Source organism: Arachis stenosperma, chromosome 5, assembly GCF_014773155.1.
Source record: "Arachis stenosperma cultivar V10309 chromosome 5, arast.V10309.gnm1.PFL2, whole genome shotgun sequence".
In the NCBI taxonomy this organism is placed as follows: domain Eukaryota; kingdom Viridiplantae; phylum Streptophyta; class Magnoliopsida; order Fabales; family Fabaceae; genus Arachis; species Arachis stenosperma.
The window spans coordinates 44,968,296-44,984,167 of NC_080381.1; the positions used below are offsets into that span (position 1 = coordinate 44,968,296).

Here is a 15,872-nt window from a genome sequence, read left to right on the forward strand (position 1 = left end):
CAAGTTTTTGGCGCCGTTGCCGAGGATTGTTCGAGTATGGACAACTGACGGTTCATCCTGTTGCTCAGATTAGGTAATTTTCTTTTTATTTTCTTTTCAAAAAGTTTTCAAAATTTTTCTCTTATTTTCATTTTTCTAAAGAATATTTTCGAAAAAAAATTAATAAAAATACAAAAAAATTAGAAAATCATAAAAACCAAAAATATTTTGTGTTTCTTGTTTGAGTCTTGAGTAAATTTTTAAGTTTGGTGTCAATTGCATGCTTAAAAAATTTTTTTCTTGCATTTTTCGAAAATCTCATGCATTCATAGTGTTTTTCATGATCTTTAAGTTGTTCTTGACAAGTCTTCTTGTTTGATCTTGATGTTTTCTTATTTTGTGTTGTTTGTTGTTTTTCATATGCATTTTTCGTTTGTTAGAGTCCATGCATTAAAGATTTCTAAGTTTGGTGTCTTGCATGTTTTCTTTGCATAAAAAATTTTTCAAAAATATGTTCTTGATGTTCATCATAATCTTCAAAGTGTTCTTGGTTTTCATCTTAACATTCATAGTGTTCTTGCATGCATTATGTGTTTGATCCAAAATTTTTATGTTTTGGGTCATGTTTGTGTTTTTCTCTCTCATAATTGAAAAATTCAAAAATCAAAAACATATCTTTTCCTTATTTCTCTCCAAATTTTCGAAATTTTGGGTTGACTTAGTCAAAAATTTTCAAAATTAGTTGTTTCTTACAAGTCAAGTCAAAATTTCAATTTTAAAAATCTTATCTTTTCAAAATCTTTTTCAAAAATCATATCTTTTCCATTTTTTTTCTTATTTTCGAAAATTTTAAAAATTATTTTTCAAAATCTTTTTCTTATCTTTTATGTCATATTTTCGAAAATATGCTAACAATTAATGTGATTGATTCAAAAATTTGAAGTTTGTTACTTTCTTGTTAAGAAAGGTTCAATCTTTAAATTCTAGAATCTTATCTTGTAGTTTCTTGTTAGTTAAGTCATTTTAAAAATTAAATCTTTTTCAAAATATCTTTTTCTTAAAATTTTTATCTTATCTTTTATATCTTATCTAACTTCTTATCTTCTAATCTTTTTAAAATTTAATTTTAAAATCTTTTTCAACTAACTAATTAACTTTTTGTTTGTTTCTTATCTTTTTCAAAACCACCTAACTACTCTTTCCTCTCTAATTTTCGAAAATATCTCACCCCTTTTTCAAAAATCTTTTTTAATTAACTAATTGTTTCATGTTTTAATTTTAATTACATTTTATCTCTAATTTTCAAAAATACTAATCCCTTTTTTCAAAATTATTTTCGAAATTTTCCCTCTCTTTTCTTATTCTATTTAATTATTTAATTACTAACACTTCTCTTCACCTCTCTCCATCTAAATATCCGAACCTACTCTTCTGCATTCTTCTCCCCTTTCTTTTTCTACTAACATAAAGGAATCTCTATACTGTGACATAGAGGATTCCTCTTCTTTTCTTGTTTTCTTCTCTTTCATATGAGCAGGAACAGGGAAAAAGGCACTCTTGTTGAAATTGATCCTGAACCTGAAAGGACTCTGAAAAGGAAACTAAGAGAAACTAAATTACAACAATCCAGAAACAACCTTTCAAAAATTTTCGAACAAGAGAAGGAGATGGCAGCCGAAAATAATAATAATGCAAGGAGAATGCTTGGTGACTTTACAAAGCCAACGTCCAAATTTGATGGAAGAAGCATCTCCATTCCTGCCATTGGAGCCAACAACTTTGAGCTGAAACCTCAGCTAGTTGCCTTAATGCAACAAAACTGCAAGTTTTATGGACTTCCATCTAAAGATCCTTATCAGTTTTTAACTGAGTTCTTGCAGATCTGTGAGACTGTAAAGACGAATGGAGTTGATCCGGAAGTCTACAGACTCATGCTTTTCCCTTTTGCTGTAAGAGACAGAGCTAGAATATGGTTGGATTCACAACCCAAGGATAGCCTGGACTCCTGGGATAAGCTAGTCACAGCCTTCTTGGATAAATTCTTTCCTCCTCAAAAGCTGATCAAGCTGAGAGTGGATGTTCAAACCTTCAAACAAAAAGATGGAGAATCCCTCTATGAAGCTTGGGAAAGATACAAGCAGCTGACCAAAAGATGTCCGTCTGACATGTTTTCAGAATGGACCATATTAGATATATTCTATTATGGTCTATCTGAATTTTCGAAAATGTCATTGGATCATTCTGCAGGTGGATCCATTCACCTAAAGAAAATGCCTGAAGAGGCTCAAGAACTCATTGACATGGTTGCAAACAACCAATTCATGTACACTTTTGAGAGGAATTCCGTGAATAATGGGATACCTCAGAAGAAATGAGTTCTTGAAATTGATGCTCTGAATGCCATATTGGCTCAGAACAAAGTGTTGACTCAACAAGTCAACATGATCTCTCAAAATCTGAATGGATGGCAACATGCATCCAACAGTACTAAAGAGGCAGCTTCTGAAGAAGCTTATGATCCTGAGAACCCTGCCATGGTAGAGGTTAATTACATGGGTGAACCTTATAGAAACACCTATAACTCATCATGGAAAAATCATCCAAATTTCTCATGGAAGGATCAACAAAAGCCTCAACAAGGCTTTAACAATGGTGGACGCAATAGGCTGAGCAATGGCAAGCCTTTTTCATCATCTTCTCAGCAACAGACAGAGAATTCTAAACAAAACACCTCTAATTTAGCCAATCTAGTCTCTGATCTGTCAAAGGCCACTTTCAGTTTCATGAGTGAAACAAGATCCTCTATCAGAAATCTGGAGGCACAAGTGGGCCAGCTGAGTAAGAAAGTCATTGAAACTCCTCCCAGTATTCTCCCAAGCAATACAGAAGAGAATCCAAAAGGAGAGTGCAAGGCCATTGATATAATCAATATGGCCGAATGCACAAGGGAGGAGGAGGACGAAAATCCTAGTGAGAAAGACCTCCTGGGACGTCCCTTAAGCAAGAAGGAGTTTCCTATTAAGGATCTAAAGGAATCTGAGGCTCATATAGAGACCATAGAGATTCCATTAAATTTTCTTCTGCCATTCATGAGCTCTGAAGACTATTCTTCCTCTGAAGAGGATGAAGATGTGACTGGAGAGCAAGTTGCTCAATATTTAGGAGCTATTATGAAGCTGAATACCAAGTTGTTTGGTAATGAGACTTGGGAAAGTGAACCTCCTTTGCTCATTAGTGAACTGGATACCTGGATTCAGCAAATTTTACCTCAAAAGAGACAAGATCCTGGCAATTTCTTAATACCTTGTACCATAGGCACCATGACCTTTGAAAAAGCTCTATGTGATCTAGGGTCAGGGATAAATCTTATGCCACTCTCTATAATGGAGAAGCTGGGGATCATTGAGGTACAACCTGCCTTGTTCTCATTACAATTGGCAGACAAGTCATTGAGACAAGCTTATGGAATAGTAGAGGACGTGTTAGTAAAGGTTGAAGGCCTTTACATCCCTGCTGATTTCATAATCTTAGACACTAGGAAGGAAGAGGATGAATGCATCATCCTTGGAAGACCTTTCCTAGCCACAGCAGGAGCTGTGATAGATGTCAACAGAGGTGAATTAGTCCTTCAATTGAATGGGGACTACCTTGTGTTTAAGGCACAGGGTCATCCCTCTGTGACAAAAGAGAGTAAGCATGAAGAGCTTATCTCAGTTCAGAGTCAAGAAGAGCCCCCACAGTCAAACTCTAAGTTTGATGTTGGGAGGCCACAACCAAACTCTAAGTTTGGTGTTAAGACCCCATATCCAAACTCTAAGTTTGGTGTTGGGACTATACAACATTGACCTGATCACCTTGTGGCTCCATGAGAGCTCACTGTCAAGCTATTGACATTAAAGAAACGCTTGTTGGGAGGCAACCCAATTTTATTTATCTAATTTTTATTTTATTTTATTTTATTGTTATTTTGTGTCTTATTAGGTACATGATCATGTGGAGTCACAAAAAAATATAAAAATTAAAAACAGAATAAAAAAAAGCAGAAGAAAAATCACACCCTGGAGGAAGCACAGGCTGGCGTTCAACGCCAGAAACAAGCAACATTCTGGCGCTGAACGCCAGGAATGTGCCTAGAAGAAAAGCTGGCGCTGAACGCCAGTAACAAGCATGAAACTGGCGTTCAACGCCAGAAACATGCTTTACATGGCCGTTGAACGCCCAGAACGTGCACCACTCGGCGTTTAAACGCCAGAATGGTGTGCAAAGGCATTTTACATGCCTATTTGGTGCAGGGATGGAATTCCTTGACACTTCAGGATCTGTGGACCCCACAGGATCACCTCAGGATCTGTGGACCCCACAGGATCCCCACCTACTATATTCCCACCTTACCTCCTAATCCTATTTTACTCTTCCCCATGTCACACTTCCCAAAAACCCTTCACCAATCACCTCAATCTCTCTTCCCAATCACTTATTCACCACTCACATCCATCCACTCTTCCCCATAAACCCCACCTACCTTCAAAATTCAAAAACATTTTTCCACCCAATCCCACCCTAAATGGCCGAACCTACCCTCTCCCCTCTCCCTATATATACCCTTCCATTCCACTTCATTTTCACACAACACTACCCCCTCTACTATACCTTGGCCGAATCCATCTCCCCTCACTCTCCTCCATTTTCTTCTTCTTCTTCTTCTTCTCTTCTTTCTTCTCTTGCTCGAGGGCGAGCAATATTTTAAGTTTGGTGTGGTAAAAGCATAAGCTTTTTGTTTTTCCATTACCATCAAGACCACTTCTATGATGTTGTGGTAAAGAAGAAGGTGATCCCTGAGGTCCCTTTCAAGCTCAAGAAAAATGAGTATCCGGAGATCCGACATGAAATCCGAAGAAGAGGTTGGAAAGTCCTAACCAACCCCATGCAACAAGTCAGAATCTTAATGGTTCAAGAGTTCTATGCCAATGCATGGATCACTAGGAACCATGATCAAAGTATGAACCCGAGTCCAAAGAATTATCTCACAATGGTTCGGGGGAAATACTTAGATTTTAGTCCGGAGAATGTGAGATTGGCATTCCACTTGCCCATGATGCAAAGAGATGAACGCCCCTACACTAGAAGGGTCAACTTTAATCAAAGGTTGGACCAAGTCCTTACAGACATATGTGTGGAAGGAGCTCAATGGAAGAGAGACTCCAAAGGCAAGCCAGTCCAACTAAGAAGACTGGACCTTAAGCCTGTAGCTAGAGGATGGTTGGAGTTCATTCAACGCTCCATCATTCCCACTAGCAACCGATCTGAAGTTACTGTAGATCGGGCCATCATGATTCATAGCATCATGATTGGAGAGGAAGTAGAAGTTCATGAGGTCATCTCCAATGAAATCTACAAAATAGCCGACAAGCCCTCCACTATGGCACGGCTAGCTTTTCCTCACCTTATTTGCCATCTATGTTACTCAGCTGGAGTTATCATAGAAGGAGACATCTCCATTGAAGAGGATAAGCCCATCACCAAGAAGAGGATGGAGCAAGCAAGAGAGACCCTTCACGGTTCTCAAGAGATGCATGAGGAAGCTCATCATCAAGAAATCCCTGAGATGCCTCAAGGGATGCACTTTCCTCCCAACAACTATTGGGAACAACTCAACACTTCCTTAGAAGATTTGAGCCACAATGTGGAACAATTAAGGGTGGAACATCATGAGCACTCCATCATTCTCCAAGAAATAAGAGAAGATCAAAGAGCAATGAGGGAGGAGCAACAAAGGCAAGGAAGGGACATAGAAGAGCTTAAGGACATTGTTGGTCCTTCAAGTAGAAGACGCCACTAAGGTGGATTCATTCCTTGTTCTTATTTCTTTCTGTTTTTCGGTTCCCATGTTATGTTTATCTATGCTTAGTGTCTCTACTTCATGATCATTAGTATGTAGTAACTATGTCTTAAAGCTATGAATCAAATCCATTAATCCTTCACCTCTCTTAAATGAAATATGTTTTAATTCAAAAGAACAAGAAGTACATGAATTTTGAATTTATCCTTGAATTTAATTTAATTATATTGATGTGGTGACAATACTTTTTGTTTTCTGAATGAATGCTTGAACAGTGCATATTTTTGATCTTGTTGTTTATGAATGTTAAAACTGTTGGCTCTTGAAAGAATGATGAACAAAGAGAAATGTTATTGATGATCTGAAAAATCATGGAAATTGATTCTTGAAGCAAGAAAAAGCAGTGAAAAAGCAAAAAGCTGGCGAAAAAAAGAAAAAAAATGGCAAAAAAAAAAGAGAGAAAGAAAAGCCAAGCAGAAAAAGCTAATAGCCCTTAAAACCAAAAGGCAAGGGTAAAAAGGATCCAAGGCTTTGAGCATCAATGGATAGGAGGGCCCAAGGAAATAAAATCCAGGCCTAAGCGGCTAATTCAAGCTGTCCCTAACCAATTGCTTGTGTCATGAAGGTCCAAGTGAAAAGCTTGAGACTGAGTGGTTAAAGTCATGATCCAAAGCAAAAGAGTGTGCTTAAGAGCTCTGGACACCACTAACTGGGGACTCTAGCAAAGCTGAGTCACAATCTGAAAAGGTTCACCCAGTTATGTGTCTGTGGCATTTATGTATCCGGTGGTAATACTGGAAAACAAAGTGCTTAGGGCCACGGCCAAGACTCATAAGTAGCTGTGTTCAAGAATCAACATGCTTAACTAGGAAAGTCAATAACACTATCCGAAATTCTAAGTTCCTAGAGAAGCCAATCATTCTAAACTTCAAAGAAAAAAGTGAGATGCCAAAACTGTTCAGAAGCAAAAAGCTACAAGTCCCGCTCATCTAATTAGAATTAATATTCATTGATATTTTGAAATTCACAGTATATTCTCTTCTTTCTATCCTATTTGATTTTCAGTTGCTTGGGGACAAGCAACAATTTAAGTTTGGTGTTGTGATGAGCGGATAATTTATACGCTTTTTGGCATTGTTTTTAGGTAGTTTTTAGTAAGTTCAAGCTACTTTTAGGGATGTTTTCATTAGTTTTTATGTTAAATTCACATTTCTGGACTTTACTATGAGTTTGTGTATTTTTCTGTGATTTCAGATAATTTCTGGCTGAAATTGAGGGACTTGAGCAAAACTCTGAAAAAAGGCTGACAAAAGGACTGCTAATGCTGTTGGAATCTGACCTCCCTGCACTCTAAATGGATTTTCTGGAGCTACAGAACTCCAAATGGTGCGCTCTCAACGGCGTTGGAAATTAGACATCTAGAGCTTTCCAGCAATATATAATAGTTTAAACTTTATTCGGAAATTGATGACGTAAATTGGCGTTGAACGCCAAGTACACGCTGCTGTCTGGAGTTAAACGCCAGAAACACGTCATGATCCGGAGTTGAACGCCCAAAACACGTTATAACTTGGAGTTCAACTCCAAGAAAAGCCTCAGCTCGTGGATAGATCAAGCTCAGCCCAAGCATACACCAAGTGGGCCCCGGAAGTGGATTTATGCATCAATTACTTACTCATGTAAACCCTAGTAGCTAGTTTAGTATAAATAAGACTTTCTACTAATGTATTAGTAGTCTTTTTGACCACGTTTCATCTTTGGTCTCAGTTTTGTTTTATTCTTCATCTTAGGAGGCCATTGATCACGTTTTAGGGGGCTGGCCATTCGGCCATGCCTGAACCCTTCACTTATGTATTTTCAACGGTGGAGTTTCTGCACACCATAGATTAAGGGTGTGGAGCTCTGCTGTACCTCAAGTTTCAATACAATTACTATTACTTTCTATTCAATTCTCTTTTATTCTTATTCCAAGATATACGTTGCACAACACTTTGATGAATGTGATGATCCGTGACACTCATCATCATTCTCACTTATGAACGTGCGTGACTGACAACCACTTCCGTTCTACCTTAGGCCGGCCGCATATCTCTTAGATTCCCCAACAGAATATTCGTGGTATAAGCTAGATAGATGGCGGCATTCATGGGGATCCGGAAAGTCTAACCTTGTCTGTGGTATTCCGAGTAGGATCCCGGGAATCCGGAAAGTCTGACCTTGTCTGTGGTATTCCGAGTAGGATTCTGGTATTGAATGACTGTGACGAGCTTCAAACTCCTGAAGGCTGTGCGTGATGACAAACGCAAAAGAATCAAGTGATTCTACTCCAACCTGATTGAGAACCGACAGATGATTAGCCATGCTGTGACAGAGCATTTGGATCATTTTCACTGAGAGGATGGGATGTAGCTATCAACAAGGGTGATGCCTCCAGACGATTAGCCGTGCAGTGACAGCGCATAGGACCATTTTCCCGAGAGGATTAAAAGTTGCCATTGATGATGGTGATGCCCTACATACAGCTTGCCATGGAAAGGAGTAAGAAGGACTGGATGAAAGCAATAGGAAAGTAGAGATTCGAAAGGATTCTAGCATCTTCACACGCCTATCTGAAATTCCCACTATTGATTTACATAAGTATTTCTATCCCTTTTTATTTTCTATTTATTATTAATTTTCGAAACCCATAACCATTTAATCTGCCTAACTGAGATTTACAAGGTGACCATAGCTTGCTTCATACCAACAATCTCTGTGGGATCGACCCTTACTCACGTAAGGTATTACTTGGATGACCCAGTACCCTTGCTGGTTAAGTTGAACGGAGTTGTGTCCACACATAGTTAAAAAAAGCAATGAATTTTACAAAATACAGTAACAAAGGAATCACAATTTCGTCCACCAATCCCCCAGAATGATCCTCTACAATAAAGAGGTCAACTCCCAAATCCAAAGGGAAAGAGCTTGACCTACTCCCAGAAGTCTGAGAAATAGCTCAAATCAGGGAAGAAGTGTTAAAACGTCGCATGGCTTTAAGGTACAAACAAAAGGTAGTGCAAAGAAGCTTCGCCAATAATGACCTCATCCCAATCCGAAATGATATCGGAACAAGTCGACCGGGAGAGGGAAAGCTAGCAGCTAATTGGAAAGGACCCTGCCAAGTCACGGAAGTACTGGGGAAAGGTCACCACAAAATGTCCGACCTCGAGGGGCGAGAGCTAGAAGGGTAAGCACTAACATGTACACATTCTTATTCATATCTTCATTTTATTGTTTAAAAGTTCGCAGATTCCCTAAATAGTTTCCTACCAAGACGTCCGATCACGACAGGTCGGCAAGGTGAAAACCAAATTCACCGCCCGATTACGACAAAGGTCGGCAAGGTGAAAACCAAATTCACCACCCGATCACGACAAAGTTGACGAGATGAAAACCAAATTCATCGTCCGATTTCAAAGCGACAGGTCAGCAAGGTGAAAACCAACTTCACCGCCCGACCACGATGAAAACCAAATTCATCGTTTGATTTCGACAAAGGTCGACAAAGTGAAAATCAAAATTCACTGCTCAACCAAGACGCATTAATCTGAAGCATTCATCGTCCGATTATAAAGCAACAAATCGACAGAAAGTGAAGAACAGATTCACTGTACGATCTCGATAGGAATGATCATCCGACAAAGGTGAAAACGTGATTCACCTAAAGGACAATCAAACCGGGACAGAAACCACCATTTACAAATCGGCAAAGATGAACACAGAATAATGCAAGAAGTTATCGAAAGTGATCCCAAAAAGAACCTGACGAGATCTTATGGATTGCTATATAATAACTTAAAAAGACTGGCCAACACTAAAAAGTCGGACCAAGTCAACCCAAGTTATCAGCAAATCCCTGGAAAGAGGTCTGGCCAACCCTATTAAAGAGGAATTGCTATAACTTAGAAGAGATCGACCTAACGAAGTCGGTCTCCTACAAAACAAGTTATAAAAGTAATCCCTGAAAGAGACCTAACAAAGGTCCAAGAAAGAGGATTACAAAAATAACTTAAAAGAGATCGACTTAACGAAGTCGGTCTCCTACAAGATAAGTTATAAAAGTAATCCCTGAAAGAGACCTAACAAAGGTCCAAGAAAGAGGACTACAGAAATAACTTAGAAGAGCCCGACAGGACGAAGTCGGCCCACTACAAAAAGTTATAAAAGTAATCCCTGAAAGAGACTTGAACAAGGTCCAAGAAAGAGGATTATAGAAATAAGTTAGGAAGCCCGACATGACAAAGTCGGCCCAAACAACAAAGTTATAAAAGAAATCCCTGAAAGAGACCTGAACAAGGTCTAAGAAAGAGGATTACAGACATAACTCAGAAAAGACCGACAAGAAGAAGTCGGACCAACGACAGCTATAGCTTGGACCGACAAGAAGAAGTCGGACCAACGAAAGCTACAGCTTGGACCAACAAAAAGAAATCGGACTAACGAAAGCTACAGTTTGGACCGACAAAGTCGGACCAACGAAAGCCACAGCTTGGACCGACAAGAAGAAGTCGAACCAATGAAAGCTACAGCTTGGACCGACAAAAAGAAGTCGGACCAACGAAAAACTAGCTCCGCCCAAAAAGCCACGGCTCCACGACAAGGCTATCAAAATTGTTCAGAATGACTAAAAAGTATTCTATGAGAACACTAAAAAGTCGTCGAACAAGTTAGCCCCAAGAACCACCTCGACCAAGCAGAAAGTGGACAAAACCATAAGTGATCAAGAGAGGTCGGACAACAAAGTACCGACACTCTACAAATATCCACAAAAAGGGACAAAGACATCTTGCAAACGGCCAGACGAAGGCCAGGAATGCTTTGCTAAAAGGTACGAAGTCTTGAAAAAAGACACTACTTAAAAGGCAAAAGCACAAATCAAAACAGCACTAAAAAGTCATCCAAACAGACTATAAAAAGGTTCCCCATCAGAACACTACCTAAAAAGTTGTTGGATTATGACTAAAAAGCCCGAGCAGTGAAGACAAACAAGTCAGAAGAAGGCTGAAAAGTCCCCTCAACAAACTAAAAGGGGGCAATACCAGACTCGCACAAAGGAGAAACTACTTAAGATCGACCAAAGTCAGGATGCTTGAGCACGACTTCCTCAAAGAGATCGAAACTCTGAAAGCACGGTCTCACGGAAAAAGTCCGAACTCAAGCAGGGGCAAAGTCATACAGGTCGATGTCAGCTAAAGAAGAGGCGCAAGTATGACTTCAAAAAAGAACAAGCCAAAAGGTTGGGAAACAACTTAAGGCTCAAATGTGCTTAGCAAAAAGGGATACAACTCCACTCAAAGAAGGCACAATCTCAAACAGGGCTATGAACATCATCCAAGACTAAAAAAAAGGTCATTGGACAAGTCACTAAAAGCCCGGATATCAAGCCGCAAGGATAACTTCGCCAAAGCAAAGGGTTGTCAACACAAACTTAAAGCAAGGCGTGATCCAGAAGACAAGGGTGGAAAACCCACACTACCACTCAAAAGAGGTTGGACTGTGAAGTACCAAACCTCTAGAAAATCTACAAAGATTGCAAATCAATGAAGAAACAAGCCAGACAGATGCTTGAGCACGACTTCCAAAGAGATCGAAGCTCTGAAAAGCACGATCTCATGGAAAGATCGAACTCAAGCAGGGGCATTGTTCATACCCTGGGTCAAGCGGTCCGACCCGGGATGTTTAGCGATAAGCCGACCGACCTCTTCAGGTCAGACTATCCGACCTCTTCTCAAAGAGCTCGGCCAAATCGCCAAAGGAGCCCAAAGCAGGCCCAAAATGAAGGAACACAGCCCAATCTAAAGGCAGCCAAAGCCCAGAAAGATAAAGGCGGTTCCCCTAAAGATAAGATGACTTCACTCAAAGATAAGATAAGATAAGATAAGATAAGATAAGATAACTATCTTTTCTCCAGAGAGGTCACTCCTCACCATTATAAATACACTGGAGCACCCAGGTATAACTCATACTCTGATTCTACTCATTACCTGTTTAATACCCTTGCTAACTTAAGCATCAGAGTCCCTTGCAGGTACCCCCCACCCTTCGGTGATAAGGGATTAGCAGCATTCTCAATTCCACAAGTCGAACACACCAGCTTCGGCCGCAATACACCTGCCAGACACGTTGGCTCCGACCAGCACAGAAGATCTCGTCCGAGATCGACCTACAGTTTCAGGTAACCCTCGGAACATGTGTCTTACAAGTTTTCTTTTATGGAAAACTAAGTTCTTGATGTTCATCTTGATCTTCATGATTGTTCTTGGTGTTCATCTCGACATTCATAATGTTCTTGCATATATCTTGTGTTTTGATCCAAGAATTATATGTTTTGACTCATTTTGTTGTTTTTCAAAAGTGAAAATATATCTTCTTGAATAAAGGATATAGCAAAATGAAGATCCAAGAACATAAAGTAGAGGATTTACAGAGAAAAAGCTGGGCATTCAAAATACCTAGTGAAGAAGGAAAACTGGCGTTTAAACGCCAGCCAGGGTACCTGGTTGGGCATTTAAACGCCCAGTAAGGAAGGAAAACTGGCATTCAATCGCCAGCCAGGGTACCTGGCTGGGAGTTTAAACACCCAAATCATGCAGCAATTGGGCGTTAAACGCCCAAAACATGCAGCTCCTGGGCGTTTAACGCCAAGATGACACAAGGAGGGGAATTTTATTTTTAAAATCAAATCTTTTTCAAATAAAATATTTTCAATCATATCTTTTTCAAAATCATATCTTTAAAACATATCTTTTTCAAAAAAAAATCAAATCTTTTTAATTTCCTTTTCAAATCTTTTTCAAAATAAATTTCAATCATATCTTTTCAAACATATCTTTTTCAAATCATATCTTTTTCAAAATCAATTTCAAAATCTTTTCTAACTTCTTATCTTTTCAAAATTTGATTTTTAAATCTTTTTCAACTAACTAATTGACTTTTTTTTGTTTGACTATTTCTTATCTTTTTCAAAACCACAACCAATTTTTTTCAAAAATTTATTTTAAATTTTATTTTCAAAAATTCTTCCCCCTCTCTTATCTTTTTCTATTCAAACACTAACATTCCTCCTCCATTGTCAATTTGAACTCCATCTCTCTTTGTGTGTTCGAATTCTTCCTTACCTACCTCCTTCTTCTGTTCTTATTTTCCTCTGACACCTTAAGGGATCTCTATACTGTGACATAGAGGATTCCATATTTTCTTTATTTTCTTCTCTTTCATATGAGCAGGAACAAAGATAAAGGCATACTTGTTGAAGCTGATCCTGAACCTGAAAGGACTCTGAAGAGGAAGCTAAGAGCAGCTAAAGTACAAAACTCTGAAGAAGACCTCATTAAAATGTTTGAAAAGGAAGCAGCAAAAGAAACAATTATGGCCAAACCAAACAACAATGCAAGGAAGATGTTTGGTGATTTTACTACACCAACTTCCAACTTCTATCGAAGAAGCATCTCAATCCCTGCCATAGGAGCAAACAATTTTGAGCTAAAGCCTCAATTAGTTTCTCTACTGCAACAGAACTGCAAGTTTCATGGACTTCCATCAAAAGACCCTTATCAGTTCTTAATTGAGTTCTTGCAGATCTGTGATACTGCTAAGATCAATGGAGTTGATCCTGAAGTCTACAAGCTTATGCTTTTCCCTTTTGCTGTAAGAGACAGAGCTAGAACATGGTTGGATTCACAACCTAAGGAAAGCCTGAACTTTTAGGATAAGCTGGTCAGTGCTTTCTTGGCCAAATTCTTTTCACCTCAAAAGATGAGCAAGCTTAGAGTGGAAATCCAAACCTTCAGACAGAAGGAAGGTGAATCCCTCTATGAAGCTTGGGAGAGATATAAGCAACTGATCAAAAGGTGTCCTACTGACATGCTTCCAGAATGGAGCATCATATGTATATTCTATGATGGTCTGTCTGAGTTGTCAAAAATGTCATTGGACCATTCTGCAGGAGGATCTCTTCATCTGAAAACCCCTACAAAGCTTAGGAACTTATTAAAATGGTTGCAAATAACCAATTCATGTATACCTCTAAGAGAAATCCTGTGAGTAATGGGACGCCTTAAAAGAGAGGAGTTCTTGAAGTTGATGCTTTGAATGCCATATTGGCTCAGAACAAAATGTTGACTCAACAAGTCAATTTGATTTCTCAGAGTCTGAATGGATTGCAAAATGCATCCAACAGTACTAAAGAAGCATCTTTTGAAGAAGAAGCTTATGATCCTGAGAACCCTGCAATGGCAGAGGTGAATTACATGGGTGAAGCCTTTGGCAACACCTATAATCCTTCATGGAAAAATCATCCAAATTTTTCATGGAAGGATCAACAGAAGCAAGGCTTCAATAATAACAATGGTGGAAGAAACAGGTTTAGCAATAGCAAACCTTTCCCATCATCATCTCAACAACAGACAGAGCATTCTGAACAGAATCCTTCTAGCTTAGCAAATATAGTCTCTGATCTATCTAAGGCCACTCTTAGTTTCATGACTGAAATAAGATCCTCCATTAGAAATTTAGAGGCACAAGTAGGCCAGCTGAGTAAAAGAGTTACTGAGACTCCTCCTAGCACTCTCCCAAGCAATACAGAAGAGAATCCCAAGGGAGAGTGCAAGGCCATTGACATAATCAAAATGGCCGAACCTGAGAAGGAGGAGGAGGACGTGAATCCCAATGAGGAAGCCCTCAGGGAACGTCCAGTGGTCAGTAAGGAATACCCTAATGAGGAACCAAAGGAATTTGAAGCTCATACAAAGACCATAGAGATTCCCTTGGATCTCCTTTTACCATTCATGAGCTCTGATGACTATTCATCTTTTGAAGAGGATGAAGACATTGTTGAAGGGCAAGTTGCCCAATATTTAGGAGCAATCATGAAGCTAAATGCCAAGCTGTTTGGCAATGAGACTTGGAAGGAAGAACCCCCTTGCTCACCAATGAACTGAATACAATGGTTCATCAAAATTTACCTCAAAAGAAACAAGATCCTGGTAAATTCTTAATACCCTGTACCATAGGCACCATGACCTTTGAAAAAGCTCTGTGTGACCTGGGGTCAGGGATAAACATGATGCCCCTCTCTGTAATGGAGAGACTAGGAATCTTTGAGGTATAGGCTGCCAAATTCTCATTGGAGATAGCAGATAAATCCATGAAAAAGGCTTATGGACTAGTAGAGGACGTGCTAGTGAAGGTTGAAGGCCTTTACTTCCCTGCTGATTTCATAATCCTAGACACTAGGAGGGATGAGGATGAATCCATCATCCTTGGAAGACCCTTCCTAGCCACAGCAAGAGCTGTGATTGATGTTGACAGAGGAGAGTTGATCCTTCATGTGAATGAAGAATGCCTTGTAGTAAAGACTCAAGGTTCTCCATCTGTAACCATGGAGAGTAAGCATGAAGAGCTTCTCCCAATATAAAGTCAAACAGAGCCCCCACATTCAAACTCTAAGTTTGGTGTTGGGAGGCCAGAGCCAAACTCTAAGTTTGGTGTTGAGAGATCTCAACCATACTCTGATCATCTGTGAAACTCCATGAGTGCTCACTGTCAAGCTATTGACATTAAATAAGAGCTTATTGGGAGGCAACCCAATTTTATTTTATTATCTAATTTTATTTTATCTATGTTATTTTATGTTTTCTTTTAGGTTGATGATCATGTGAAGTCACAAAGACACTCATAAAAATAAAGTAGAAGTCAAAAATAGCATACCCTGGAGGAAGGACTTACTGGCGTTTAAACGCCAGTAAGGGCACCAAAATGGGCGTTTAAACGCCCAATCAGGCACCTTTCTGGGCGTTTAAACGCCAGAACAGGGCACCAGACTAGTGTTTAAATGCCAAAACAAGGCATCAGACTGGCGTTTACATGCCAAAGTAGGGCAACAAACTGGCGTTTAGATGCCAGAACAAGAAGGAAAGCTGGCGTTTAGACGCCAGAACAGGAAGGAAAGCTGGCATTTAAACGCCAGAACAAGGCAGCAAACTGGCGTTTAAACGCCGGAATTACACTCTAAGGC

General features: G+C 39.3%; 1 non-coding gene across 1 annotated transcript; it reads right to left on the reverse strand.

Moving 5' to 3' along the window:
- Positions 1–13,618: 13,618 nt before the first annotated feature.
- On the reverse strand, positions 13,619–13,726 carry LOC130984774 (small nucleolar RNA R71). Its single transcript, XR_009088685.1, has one exon. It is a non-coding gene; the product is annotated as a small nucleolar RNA R71 (small nucleolar RNA).
- Between the last annotated feature and the right edge of the window lie 2,146 nt (positions 13,727–15,872).